The 12,809-nt window shown below is 36.7% G+C and overlaps 1 protein-coding gene across 4 annotated transcripts in view; it reads right to left on the reverse strand.

The window, feature by feature from the left end:
• LOC132916316 (uncharacterized) overlaps positions 1-12,809 on the reverse strand; it is a 223,853-nt gene that overhangs the window by 64,630 nt on the left and 146,414 nt on the right. The window lies entirely within an intron of this gene.

Here is a 12,809-nt window from a genome sequence, read left to right on the forward strand (position 1 = left end):
AGCCAGAAGGGATAGCCTCGATACTTTTAAAAAGCTAGAAAGTTACAAAAATTATCTCTGAAAAAGCTAACTCTTCCCAGAGCTTGTGTATGCATATGTTGATATACATGGTGTTTCTTTTATCTCAGATTGGTTAATATCTTAGTTATTTTTATCCATACAAAAAGTTATGTTAGGACAAAATTGGTTGGATCAGAACGACGAATATCATGGTTTACGATTTTTCCTCTTAAAGGTCAATTTTTTCCAATTTTCTAGGCCATTGACGATTTTTTAAAAAGCTCGTAAAGATATTTTGACTTTAATTTTATTGGACTTACCTGTGAAGGACAAGAAGAACATAAAAATCGTGTTGAGAGGAAAGATCGCGAGTCATCGATTGAGTTTGTTGTTTCGAACCAAGAAAAATAAAAACTGGCTGTAATTGCCATTTAAGGAAATCTTTAAGAATGTTATTTATATCAATGCTAATATCAATAAGTACGGAGGGAAATGTTATCGTAATAATTCATATAGTTTTTAGCATTTCTTGTTTTTCATTTATCTTTTTTTTCATTTTGAATATGTGCGTAAATAAATCAATTATTCCATCAAATAAAAAAATGGCACTTACAACCTTTTTAAAGATACTAGGTAATCAACTTGGATCCTTTTCTAAAATATGAAATTCCTCGAGTTGTTAGTTAAATGATCTTTAAACTATTAAAATGGAAACATAGTGAAGTTATACAAAGTAACATAGCACGTGTAATAAATCAATTTTGTTATATTTTGTCAATAAATAACGTTTCGGTAATCGAAACTTTAGTTTTGCCATTCACAGCCTCGTTTGCTTCGATTCTTCAACTGTAAGATATCAAAAAATCCGAGATAAGAGGACCACCCTGTAGATTTTGCCAGAACAACGACTTCGTAACGCAACGTCGTCGCTAATACGAAGTGTCGTAATTTTAATAACGGTGCCCTCGACGGGTCGCGTCAGTCCCGCGAGCCTTTGTACCTGCGACGTCAGCCGCGCTAATTTCGACAGGCAAAACTGTGTAACCCTAATTAAACCGTCAGCGTTTAAATCCTGTGATTGCGGCGAAAAGCGACAAGGCTGCGCCACACGCGCGAGAACACAATGCATCCTAGCCGGCGAAACGGCTTAATTAGCGTTTATAGCGGCCCACGGAAACTCCAATTCCCGCGAAATCATGTAAACTGATTAAAAGTTCGAAACAGCTTCAGTTGGATTTCAAGAACCGCCTCCTTCATGGGTGGACGCTCGTCGACTGGCAATGAGTAATCGAATCGTTATCCGCTTTGTAACCGCGCGTGTGATTCAAGTTTCACGAGTTATAAGAGTTCTGTACTTTCGAAAGTGATTGGTCGGAAAACTTCAAATTCTAAACGTATCAAACGTTATTTGTTTAAAACTACGAAAGAAATAATTGTAAAAAGTTGGTTACCGAGCATATAGCATAAAAGATATAACTTAGAAAAAAAACGAAGCTGGCACCCCGCTGGGGGTAGCCGCCCACATGCTATATTATTTTTTATTTATATTTTTTTTTTCTTCACCAACAAGATATAACACTTTACCAAATGTCCGCAAGGACAAATTGTAAAATAACCAAAATAAAATAAAAAAAAAAAAACCAAGCATATAGCGTAGAGAAGAACGTGACAAATTTCGAATATATACCGCAGGTCATAAGTGTTGGAATATTGTCGTATTTATCGGAGAATTCTGATAAACTTTATTTAGATTATAAGACACGCACGAGACGATATAACAGGATAATAGATTTGTAATGAAATAGTTAGAAGATAGAAGCACGTGACTTACACTTGTCCAAGTGGTCACCGCTTCTAAGAAAACTCTACATCTGGTCTTTTTAGTTTTCTCAAGCACCGAAGCCATCGACAGCCTATAGACAAAAGATTGCATCGAAGGCAAACCATAAACTGTACACAGGCAACGTTGGCTTCAGAGTTTTCAGTCATAGGGTAACGCTGCTAGCGTGCGGATCTGGATCAGCTTATTTGTATTTACTCTTTAGTATTCAAAATATATATTTTCTACCTTACAATTTATCCACGCGTTCCTTTGTATTCACATATGTCTGATAACCTCAACAGCACTAAATAACGTTACGCGAGCAAATTATAAAACTATAGGTACACACGCGTACGATAAAATCAGAAATTATTATAAGAATTACAAGTCGCGCGTTTAATTGAAAGAGGAAGGTGCGAGGGCGAACTAGTTTCGAAGAATCGCGGAGAAAGAAATTCAGCTGAAGAATTCTGGCCCTCGGAAAGTGTAATCTTCTTTCCGACGTAAGAGTCTCTTAAAACCGAGTTGAACGTGATTTTGTCCACGACAAAGTGCGCCATAGGAACATTTTCCGGTGGATGGCTTCTAAAAGTCAACAGGGCTTCGAGCGGAAGGTAAAAAGTTTTTCCAGAAAGGTTCACGAGAAGTCCAAGATCGGCCAAGGTTTCCAAAATGCTTGCTACGGATCTGGAAGTTGAAAAAGGTTTCCCGAGCTCGAGCAAACGAACAAAGGGTCCGAGCTCGAGATTTAGACGGAGGAAAAAAGAGAGACGAGGAGAAAGAGAAAGGAAAAGAGGCGAAGTGAAATCCGTTGGCCGCCTGTTTACACGATTTTGCGTGCGATATTGGGATAGAAATCTCGCGTTTGTCGTTCTTATTCGCGAACTTCCTGATGAAAGTGTCGTGTCGCGGCCACATAGATTTGCGACTTGTATTTCCAATCGAATTACATCGACTCTCGCGAAACCCATGACAGCCGATTATTTATCCAAACACGACCCAATGAAATTCGTTTACTCGCATTCCGATCGTTCGTTCGATCGGGTTTCTATTTCCTCCTACTAATCCCTGGGAGATTGTAAACATCGCGGCATCGGTTCGAATTATTTAGTGCAAACGGTGTGTCGTCAACCAACTCATAGACGAATCGATTGGAAATGTACGCGCTGAGTTTCTGTTGCGCACCGAACGTTCGCCGAATTAAAGTTTACACGAATTCATTGAATAAGCAACGATGTAGGTATTAGGTTGTCCGATAAGTTTCTTTCGTTTCATAAGCTGATAATAGACGAAGAAGAACAATTTCTGTTTTATATTATTTTATTGAATTAGATATGATCCGTTTTGTTCTATTTCTATTATTATGTTCGGGTATAATTCAATAAACTAATATAAAACAAAAAACATTGTGCGTCTATTATTTCCTTACAAAACGAAAGAAACTTTTCGGGCAACCTAATACAATTAGATAGGTAGGTAGGTAGGTTGTAAGCATCGTAAGTTAACGAAGAATTTCCTGACGCATTAGGATACTCCGCTGTCTTTGCAGTTGCATATTTTCCTTCGTTAGAAATGTTTTCTTTCGGATAATCTTGCCGCAGCATTTAGTTGCAAGCTTATCATCTTTTTATGTTCTTCCGATCGAATGACAAACATCGAACGATTAAAACGTATAATACCAGGGAAGCGATAGTTGCGTTAACGGCAATGCATATTGAACGTTGAATGATCAAAACGAAAGTACAAATATTATCACGTGTTGCGTAATATACTTGGTGTTACATAAGACAGAAGCGGTATAGAAGTTGATAAAAGAATAGTTTAAGGTACTTGAGCAGATCAATATTGAAAATATATTTCTTGTAAATGCAAGTACACTTCGTACGTACACTTCGTATTGTGAAAATTAATAATAAATTAGAGTTAAGTGTTGCCACGAATAATCAATAAAGAAAATAAATAATTTTCCTTTCCCCAAACGCATGAGGAAATTAAACGATATTCGTACGAGTAGTTTGAAAAGCAGTTTAGCATAAAGTGATTGAGTTTGCAAAGGAGTTAAACAGATTCTAACGAAACATCACGCGCGCAAAATGTCAAACAAAATAACGCAGTTCGGCCACATAAATTTCTTCGGAGCGATAATTAAATAAGCGATAGAGGGCATTGTCGTCGGAATATTTGAAAATAAATCGAAACGGACGGTGAACGGCATACTGGAATAACAGAAAATAGCTATTATCTGGGACAGAGGAACGGTGAACGCGCATTGGAGCGCATTATGCGCGTGGATGGACAATTATTAATTCCTGCCAAATGTCGAAGAAACGACGGAACGATATGATAGGTCTAACAGCTGACAGGTGATGAACAGATACCGGCTCTATTCGAAATTTCATCGCTATTTTGCGCGATCTGACTGCTCCTGGCGTGTGCGTACGCGTCCACGGTTGTACGTAATTCGACCAACCTCGCGATATTGCACCGTAGCTTCGTAAATGCCCGCCACAGTTATGGGAATATATCTTCTATGAAATTATTTACTTGGTGTATTTCGAGGAGCTCGTTCTACGCAGGGATAAATAAATAGCGGCGTATGAAACGGTAATGTAGTATAAAAATAGCGAAGAAATATTGCCAGAAACGGAATATTATACGTTTTGAAAGCAAAGCGCGCGATCGGACAGTTTGGCAAATTACGTGTCCTATTCTTTCTGCTCGCGTACTCTCTGATAAACGTAAATTTCATTTTGTTGGACGCAAAATGCCTTTGAAATTTGCCATATTAATTTTCATAATCGTGAGAGATGTAAATTAAAAATAACTCTTTGATGTCATATAAAGTTTCATTAAACGTTGAGGTGGATATTTGGAGAAATATTCTCATGGATATATATTATTTGAAAAGAGAAGAAAATGAGGCGAGAAATAATGAAGCGAAACAAGGAAATTAAACGATATGAGAATAATAACGTGTTATAGCAAAAGATTCAGATTACATAGTTTAGAGATGTTAACTATGTTCCAAAACTGTACTAGTTCTATCGTATACGACACGTAAAGACTGCAATGTCGTAAATTCTGGAAATTATAACTTTACGAAGTACCATATTTCTTTCGAGCTTGCGTTCTCAATCGCGTGATACGCAATCGAATGCATCGACGAAGTAGGACAATGAAAACACATTTAGTTCGTGCGTCGATCGAGATGAAGGTTCGTAGCGATAACGGATAATTAGTTTCGCATTTATTTGAGCAGAATACATGTTCGATATGTTAATTTCAGGCTGCATTATGCAACATATTGTCTCACATATAATAAACAGTGAAATGTCATTTTATAAATATGCAATTTCCACGATGCTCTGGCGTATATGTAATTAATGTGACACGATAACGCAATAAATACCAGCGTTCTGTTAGATGACAGCGAATATCTTCCACGTGTTTATCAAGTTAGCTATTCCAAAGATGCTGACAACCGGTTAGATTAATCGTCAAATATTAACATACAACATTTGTTCTTAAACACGAATTTATCGATGATTCGATTAAAATTTCCTCGATGCACGAATAAACACAGCAAAATGTAATGTTTGAATGAAATATTGGCGTTTCGTTTAATCCTGCTTAATAGAGAAGCAATCGATTCATAAATATTTTTGTTAATACAGGAAATACACACGTTTGATTAACGATCATCTTTCTTATATCGAAGTTTGCCCATAATGTAAAGAATCGTAGAATTATCATTAATTCCGCTATGTAGTTATGTTTACCACACGACATTTAAATTAATTCGCTTGTACGAGCAAAGAACTCTTTTTAATTCGGAAAAATGCCGTATGTTTTCAAATGTTACGAAATTATTATATGTAAAAGAGCGATGAAAATTTTAAATAAATACGATGTCGTGTACGTATCATTTTCTGTATTTCTTGTATCTTGTTTTCTAAAGGAAGAATTCCTTGTATAGCTTTTTCACTGTTCTGGGAATCGAACCAGCAACGAGTAACGATTAGTATGCAAGCGTATTAAGATCGGAAATCCATAGGTACTATGCGAGGACTATGTGCAGTCTTACGTGTATTTACGTACATTGTTAAAGAATAATCGACTCGAGTACGGAGATATTTCAAAGCGTCTGTTCAATGACGAGTGTTCCTTCAAATAAAACCATCGATCGAGTTTTAATTAATTCGTACGCTGATTTCACTGCTAGACCAGTGTCTGAACTTACAATCGCGTTACTAGCTATCCGATAGGACATTAGTAGCGTTAAATTAGAAATCTAACAATGCCAACTTTAAGCAGAATGTAGTTAAAGTATCAAGTTGTCGATGTGAAACTTCGATGCGATATACGAGAACCGTACACGCATAATACGATCGGTAACATCGATTACGAAAGTTTACCGAGGAGTTTGCCAAGCTTTATCGGAAAAATGTAAACTACTAAGCACAAATTAACGTACATTAGCTTTAAAAGTCGATCAGCGCGAAATTCAACTACTATTAATTCGTAAAGATATTTTATCACAATTATGAAATTGTAAATTGTTAAAGCCACGAGCAGTAAATCCTTAGTCTAATTATTGTCTTGCCAAGAACAAGAGTTTTTTTCTTTTAATTTCATCCTTCGATATTATGAAAGGAATTTTATGAATTTGAAATACAACGTGCTTTTAGTCGAAACTGGAAGATATAAATTGAATTTATATCAGCCGAGTTGAAAGCGTAGGATCCTTCCAATCATTCCCAAAAGTAGAAGAGAAACGGTCTTTGAAAGTTCGTGCTTCTTCCGCGTGTTTCATCGCGACTTTTACCCGCTTCGCAAACACGCCTACATATCTGTTAATTTCCGAGCCGCCGCGGGCCAAAGGAAACTTTCAAGCGATGGAGAACGAAATACTGCAAACACTTTTGACACAGTTCCTTTGCACGGTACCGAGAAACGAATTTGCAATCCGCCATGAATTTCTACCGTTCTCTTATTCTTTGCGTACAATACTATTGCCTTCGTCTGGTTAAAATTATATTTCCGCGACTTCCAACGATGAAATCAAATTTGACGTAGTAATGGAATCGGAAGGAAGACAAAATTTATTTCGTATACTACGAAATTCTAATTTAATAATTACACAGAACAAACTTTAAAAAGACCAGGAGAAGTTTCGTTGGGTTATTTGATACACGATGCTTCTTTTTTTTTTGGCAATACAGACGGTAATACAAAAAAGGAAAGATGATCGATATATTCAATTTCGTCTCTAAACGAAGAAACAGTTATATTATCTAAGAAAGATAATCATCTAATGTCTGAATTACCGTAAAGAAATTAAAAGATATGTTTATTTAAATTGTAGATTAAAATCAATATGTAAGTACATCGTTGTTTAAAATTCTACCTGCACCTAGTGCAAAAGTTCGCAGGTTGGTGCAAACACGAAAGAGGAAGACTATGTAAAACTAAATAAAATATACAATAATATAATTTATATGATTACATTATATTATACAATCTATATAATCCTCATATACATTTACACGTATAAGAAACCAAACTAACAACATTTCTTTCATCGCGCGCATAAAGGTATTGCTGATTTGCTTCTCGTTGCTTCGCTTTTATACAAAAGAATTCAACGGTTTTAACATTATACAAGTCATAGTCCTGCTAAACTCTATAAATTGGTTTGCATCGTGTACGAACCTAGCGCAAGGTAATCTTACGTCCGATCGACGAATTCGCGAATGCTATCGCAAAACGTGTTTCAGGCCGTGTTACTGGACATTAACAAACACCGGTGTAATTAAACGATTTGCCATGGAACGGGCACGTTAAGCTGGAAAGAGAAATCGCTGCACGATGGTTTACGGGTGGGAAACAGGCCGCGAACATTTAATTGGATGAACGTCGAATCTAGCCCGATTGGAAGACAGGGGACAAAGGAAAGGGGAAGCGTGGACCGGTTGACGAGCAACAAATAAAACTTATCAACAAGTCGGCCCTGGCTGTCGTTGCATCGTCGATGCAATCGACGACCCGTGACCATTCGATTGGATGGCTCACTCGATTGCATATTGCATCGCACGAATATCGAAATCCCTTGCGCTCAATTAAAAGCACGACAAGGCTCTCGGCTGAAATATCGAACACACGGACTTTAAATCGTTCGGCAGGAGCTGAGGGTGAGGGGTGGCCGTAGAGAAACGTTTTCGTTAATAGAAAAATAAAACGAGAAAAAATAGAGAAAAGGTCCAATATGTCACGTTTGCATACGTGTCAATCTGTCGTAGAATTCATGTTTCCGTTCTGTTTCTGTACACCGGTCATTCGATCGAGCTTCAGCTTTTCGGTACACGAAGGAAGCAGATTTTGTTGAAAATTTTGCTTTTGAAAGTTCTACAGTCCCTATCTAGCGAATTTGGCTCGTTAAAAATTTTCGACAGTTCTCGCTATTTTAACGCAACCGAGAGACGCGAGAGAATTTTAAAAGCAAAATTTAGAAACTTCTAATATGTTATTAACGTGTAACTTAATATATATGTAATTAGACTGTAACCGTAATCGTGCGCGTGTTGATAATTAGACCGCGAATTTTGATGCAAATTCATATTTTCGGGAATATAATTTAAAAAGTAGGCCCTGGTATAACATTGTTTTATTTATTATAGAAAGCAGGATATTTTGGATATTTTTACATATTATGTAAATTTTGTCTTGATTTCAAATCATCCCAACTATGACATTCTCCATATATCTTCATCCTCCTTTTTAATTTGCCAAACATCTGGAATTTTTGTTTTCAAAATAAGAACGTGAAGATCCTACGATTAGAGATGAGGAAACACGCGACTTGAACAAGCTCCATATATTTTCAATAACGTCAAAACCGAACCAATTGCCCGAATATGAAATCGAGATATTTTTCCGTAAAAATTAGTTCGGTGTTATAATGTGATAATGTCTAGTAAATTTGTTGAGATATGTATAATTTTCCGTGCTGGACTGGGTTAAATGCGTATTAGAGTTACTTGTGTGTGAGTATCAGTGTGCGGATACATGTGTGTAAGCGTCAGAGGGTGTCCAGGCCTTAGTTAGGACAAAAGACGATTGGCAGTGGTTTAGGAGCATCTGGAAGAGTCGGTTAGCGGCCGTGTGTGGGAAAAGTGCGGAGACGCGTGCAAGTGTGAATCGAAGAATATGTGAGAAATCCTTCTTGTAATAAATATATTATTATTTTAATATTAGACCCCGGTGTATATTCAATGTTCCTGTAACATTATTTCGGCACCAAAGATCCACAATTCTTAACAAAATTAATTACTATACACATGAACATATGTGTCGAAGGTGGTATTTGAAGGAAGAAAAAATTTGATGAAATGATATCACAAATTATGTTTCGTATTATCGTATTCGTTGGAAAGGCAACGATCTTCGTTTATCAACTTCGAAGAGAAATTTTTATAATATTTATAAAATTTTATATTATTCGATGTAAGAATTATTATACGAAAGAATGGAGGGAGTAAAATTTCAAGTTCTGCGAGATTCAAGACACGACGCGAATTTCGACGTAAGACTTAGCACGATGTCGTAAACTTTCTCGAGAGTCTGAAATTTGAAAGACAAAGAGAAAGTTTCAATTCTCATTTTTCCATGATGAAGTGCACCGTTTGTCTCGTCAGTAACTACAAAGGAACTTTATGAAAATTGAATGCGAATTGTGGCAACCAGCGAGTACGAAATGCTGCCGGAATTAGTTGCACGAAATTTCGTACAACTACTTTAATGAAAATGGAAAATAAACTAAACGTGTAGAATTGAAAGATACGGTAAATAGTGTCGGTTCGTTAGAATCCGTAATTAAAACTCTGTAGAATTTGTTAATTCAGTTTATAAACGACGATAGAGCCGCGTTTGAAATTATACAATTTTGCTTCTAACTTGCGTAAAGTGTGAAATGGCATTTTAAACGTTTCTGCAAATTACAATTTACCACTTGGAAATGGAATGCAAATTAAAGGGTCAGTCGATTAACTTCACGGTGTGTCACATTATAGTATTACATATAAACATGATCTGTACGTGTTCTATTATTATTATTATTATTGTTGTTGTTGTTATTACTGTTTACTATGATACTGTACGTAGTCATGTGCAATATACACTTTATTATTATTATTATTATTATTATTATTATCATTCCGCTATCGCAATTAATTTATGATACAAAATTAGTACTAAAAAATACGGCAGACGTATCGTTGAAAATATATCTACCATTCAGTATCAATAGAACGAAAGAAAAGAATTTAATAATAAAAATACAACAGTACAATCTTCTTAGCTTCATCGTCCGTGCACGAAATAAATTTATTAAAAAATATAGAATAAAAATGACAAAAATGAAGAGATTTATTATTTACTACAATTTGTTTGATAATAAAAATCAAGAAAGAAGTGGTTACGTTCCTACGTTCCTCGTTTTCGTGAATTTTGCACCATGTTCTTCGATTTCCTATATATCTCGAGAAATTCGAGAAATTCTTGAAGTAGAATTTCAATCTCAATGCAGGTCGACGCGAGGTGTGTTAGAAAATCCAAACTACTCAAGGAATACACGTTACGGCGCGAAGAACAGGCGGTATTTGCGATGGACGAAAGCATTCTCGCGCCGGGTTGAGAGATGCGAGAGATCTGAAGCGTGCAGCCAGCAAGGCAGACGTGTTCTACCGTCGAACGATTCGACACGATCAGAACGGTTCCCAACAGAGACGTGTAGCATTGTGACGTCAATGCACGCTCCTCTACACCCTTGTCATCGCATTACACACGGCAGGTGAGTAATTTCGAGACGGTGGACAGCGATGACCTCGCTCCCTTCTTGCGAAGCGTCGCCGAAATTCCGCGCTAACCGAAAGCAGCAGATTCCACATCTTTCATTGTGGAATTTTTAGTGACAACTGGTGATCGAATATAGGAAATTTGTATACGTAGAATTCGTTGCAGACAATTAAAAGATAAGAGAGTCTAGATAATATTTGCCTTCTATACGAAAATTTCTTTTTCTCTTTTATATCCGATAAAATACGGCGAAGCAAGCGCCAAGAACGGGAAAAGTAAGATACAGCACAAAATATATTTGACTTTTAAATAACGATTTTCGCATCGTTACTTTTAAAATGTCTTTCGAGGTATGAATGCGTTGTTAATATATATTGAAGTGGTCACCACTTCTAAGGAAACTCTACATCTAGTCTTTTCAGTTTTCTCAAGCACCGAAGCCATCGACAGCGCATAGACAATAAACTGGGACGAAGGCAGACCATCGACAGTAGACAGGCGACGATGGCTTCTGAGCTTTCAGTCATAGGGTAACATTGCTACCATGCGAATCGGGATCAGCTCAAATTTTATTCCTACTTGTATTTACACTTCTGTATTAAAATATATTTTCTACTTTACAATTTATCCACGCGTTCCTCTGTTCATACATCTAATAACCTCAACAATAAACCGGGACGAAGGCAGACCATCGACAGTAGACAGGCGACGATGGCTTCGGAGCTTTCAGTCATAGGGTAACATTGCTACCATGCGAATCGGGATCAGCTCAAATTTTATTCCTACTTGTATTTACACTTCTGTATTAAAATATATTTTCTACTTTACAATTTATCCACGCGTTCCTCTGTTCATACATCTAATAACCTCAAGAATATAAAAAGACTTTAAAAGTGATACATCGAAAAGATACATCACTCGCGAGAAGAACGAGATGAAAACGCACACAGTGACACTTAGAGTTAGAGCCACACAGAACAAACATTCGAACATTTTAGCACCTCGCAAAACCATACTATATCACGTGCGATAGTGATCAATCTTTTCCATTTGCAAATAGAGAAATTTCCGTTCCACTTCCAATTTGCAACATTATTTTACAAATCCAAATAGACAAGCTAACTGTATAACAGAATAATTCCATTGAGGAACAGAGCAAACGAATATAGATGACCGGCCAACGAACAATTTCAAATCGTTTCAAACGGAAACGATCAGTCAGGCCAGTGATCAGAAAGCGTTATTCGGGTGCTGATAACAGGCCTGCTCGAATATCCAGATATTAATAGTAGCAATGTCTGCGTCGTTGGATAGGTATCGCCCGTTATCTTCGATTGTCCGATTAGCCGTCGTTTTATTTGATTATCCGTACTGCATAGCTACACACGGGTTCGCTCGATAATCCGTTCATCCTTGTATTTTACGTGTAATAACAGGAATGGCTGGCTAAATAACGGTATAACCGGATTAAACGTGGTAATTGCAGAAGAGTAATCACGTAGCCATGCATGGGCTTCAAACTTGGCGTCAATGCGTAAATGAATCCGCGATAACTTCAAGTAACCTGGCAAGCATGGCATTTACCGACACGGACCCGTAAGCAAACTATAGGCGGTGAATATGAATCTCATCGCTATTGTTCCTAAGCTGATAGACGATATGTAATCATTAGACTGTAATTTTTTATCAAATTTCATATTTGAACGCAGGTAAGGAAATGGAAACCTGATAGAGATTTGCTTCGTCTACTAAGTAAAAATTATAACAAGCATTCTGCTTTGGTTATTTTGTACTATATTTTTGCATGTCGTATGCGTTCTATGAATTTTTTAACGCATAATGTGCATAAATGTGTGACAATCTAATAATTATAATATTTATGCGAATAACGTAAATAACGAAGTAAAATCAATTTTGTTATAACGCGACAGTTGAATTGATAAAAAATTTGGCGATAAGTGAAGAAAAATACTGCTGATTACGAATAATGTTATATACGTGGTAAATAAATAAAAAGAGTCAAAGACTAGTTTCTTTCGGAGTTTCTTACATTTACTGATTCGCGAATGGACCCTTAGTAATTACAAGGAACGGTTAGTAATTAGTCGCTACGAGGTTAACTTTCTGTCCGAAA

The sequence above is a fragment of the Bombus pascuorum genome, chromosome 2, assembly GCF_905332965.1.
Source record: "Bombus pascuorum chromosome 2, iyBomPasc1.1, whole genome shotgun sequence".
NCBI lineage: Eukaryota > Metazoa > Arthropoda > Insecta > Hymenoptera > Apidae > Bombus > Bombus pascuorum.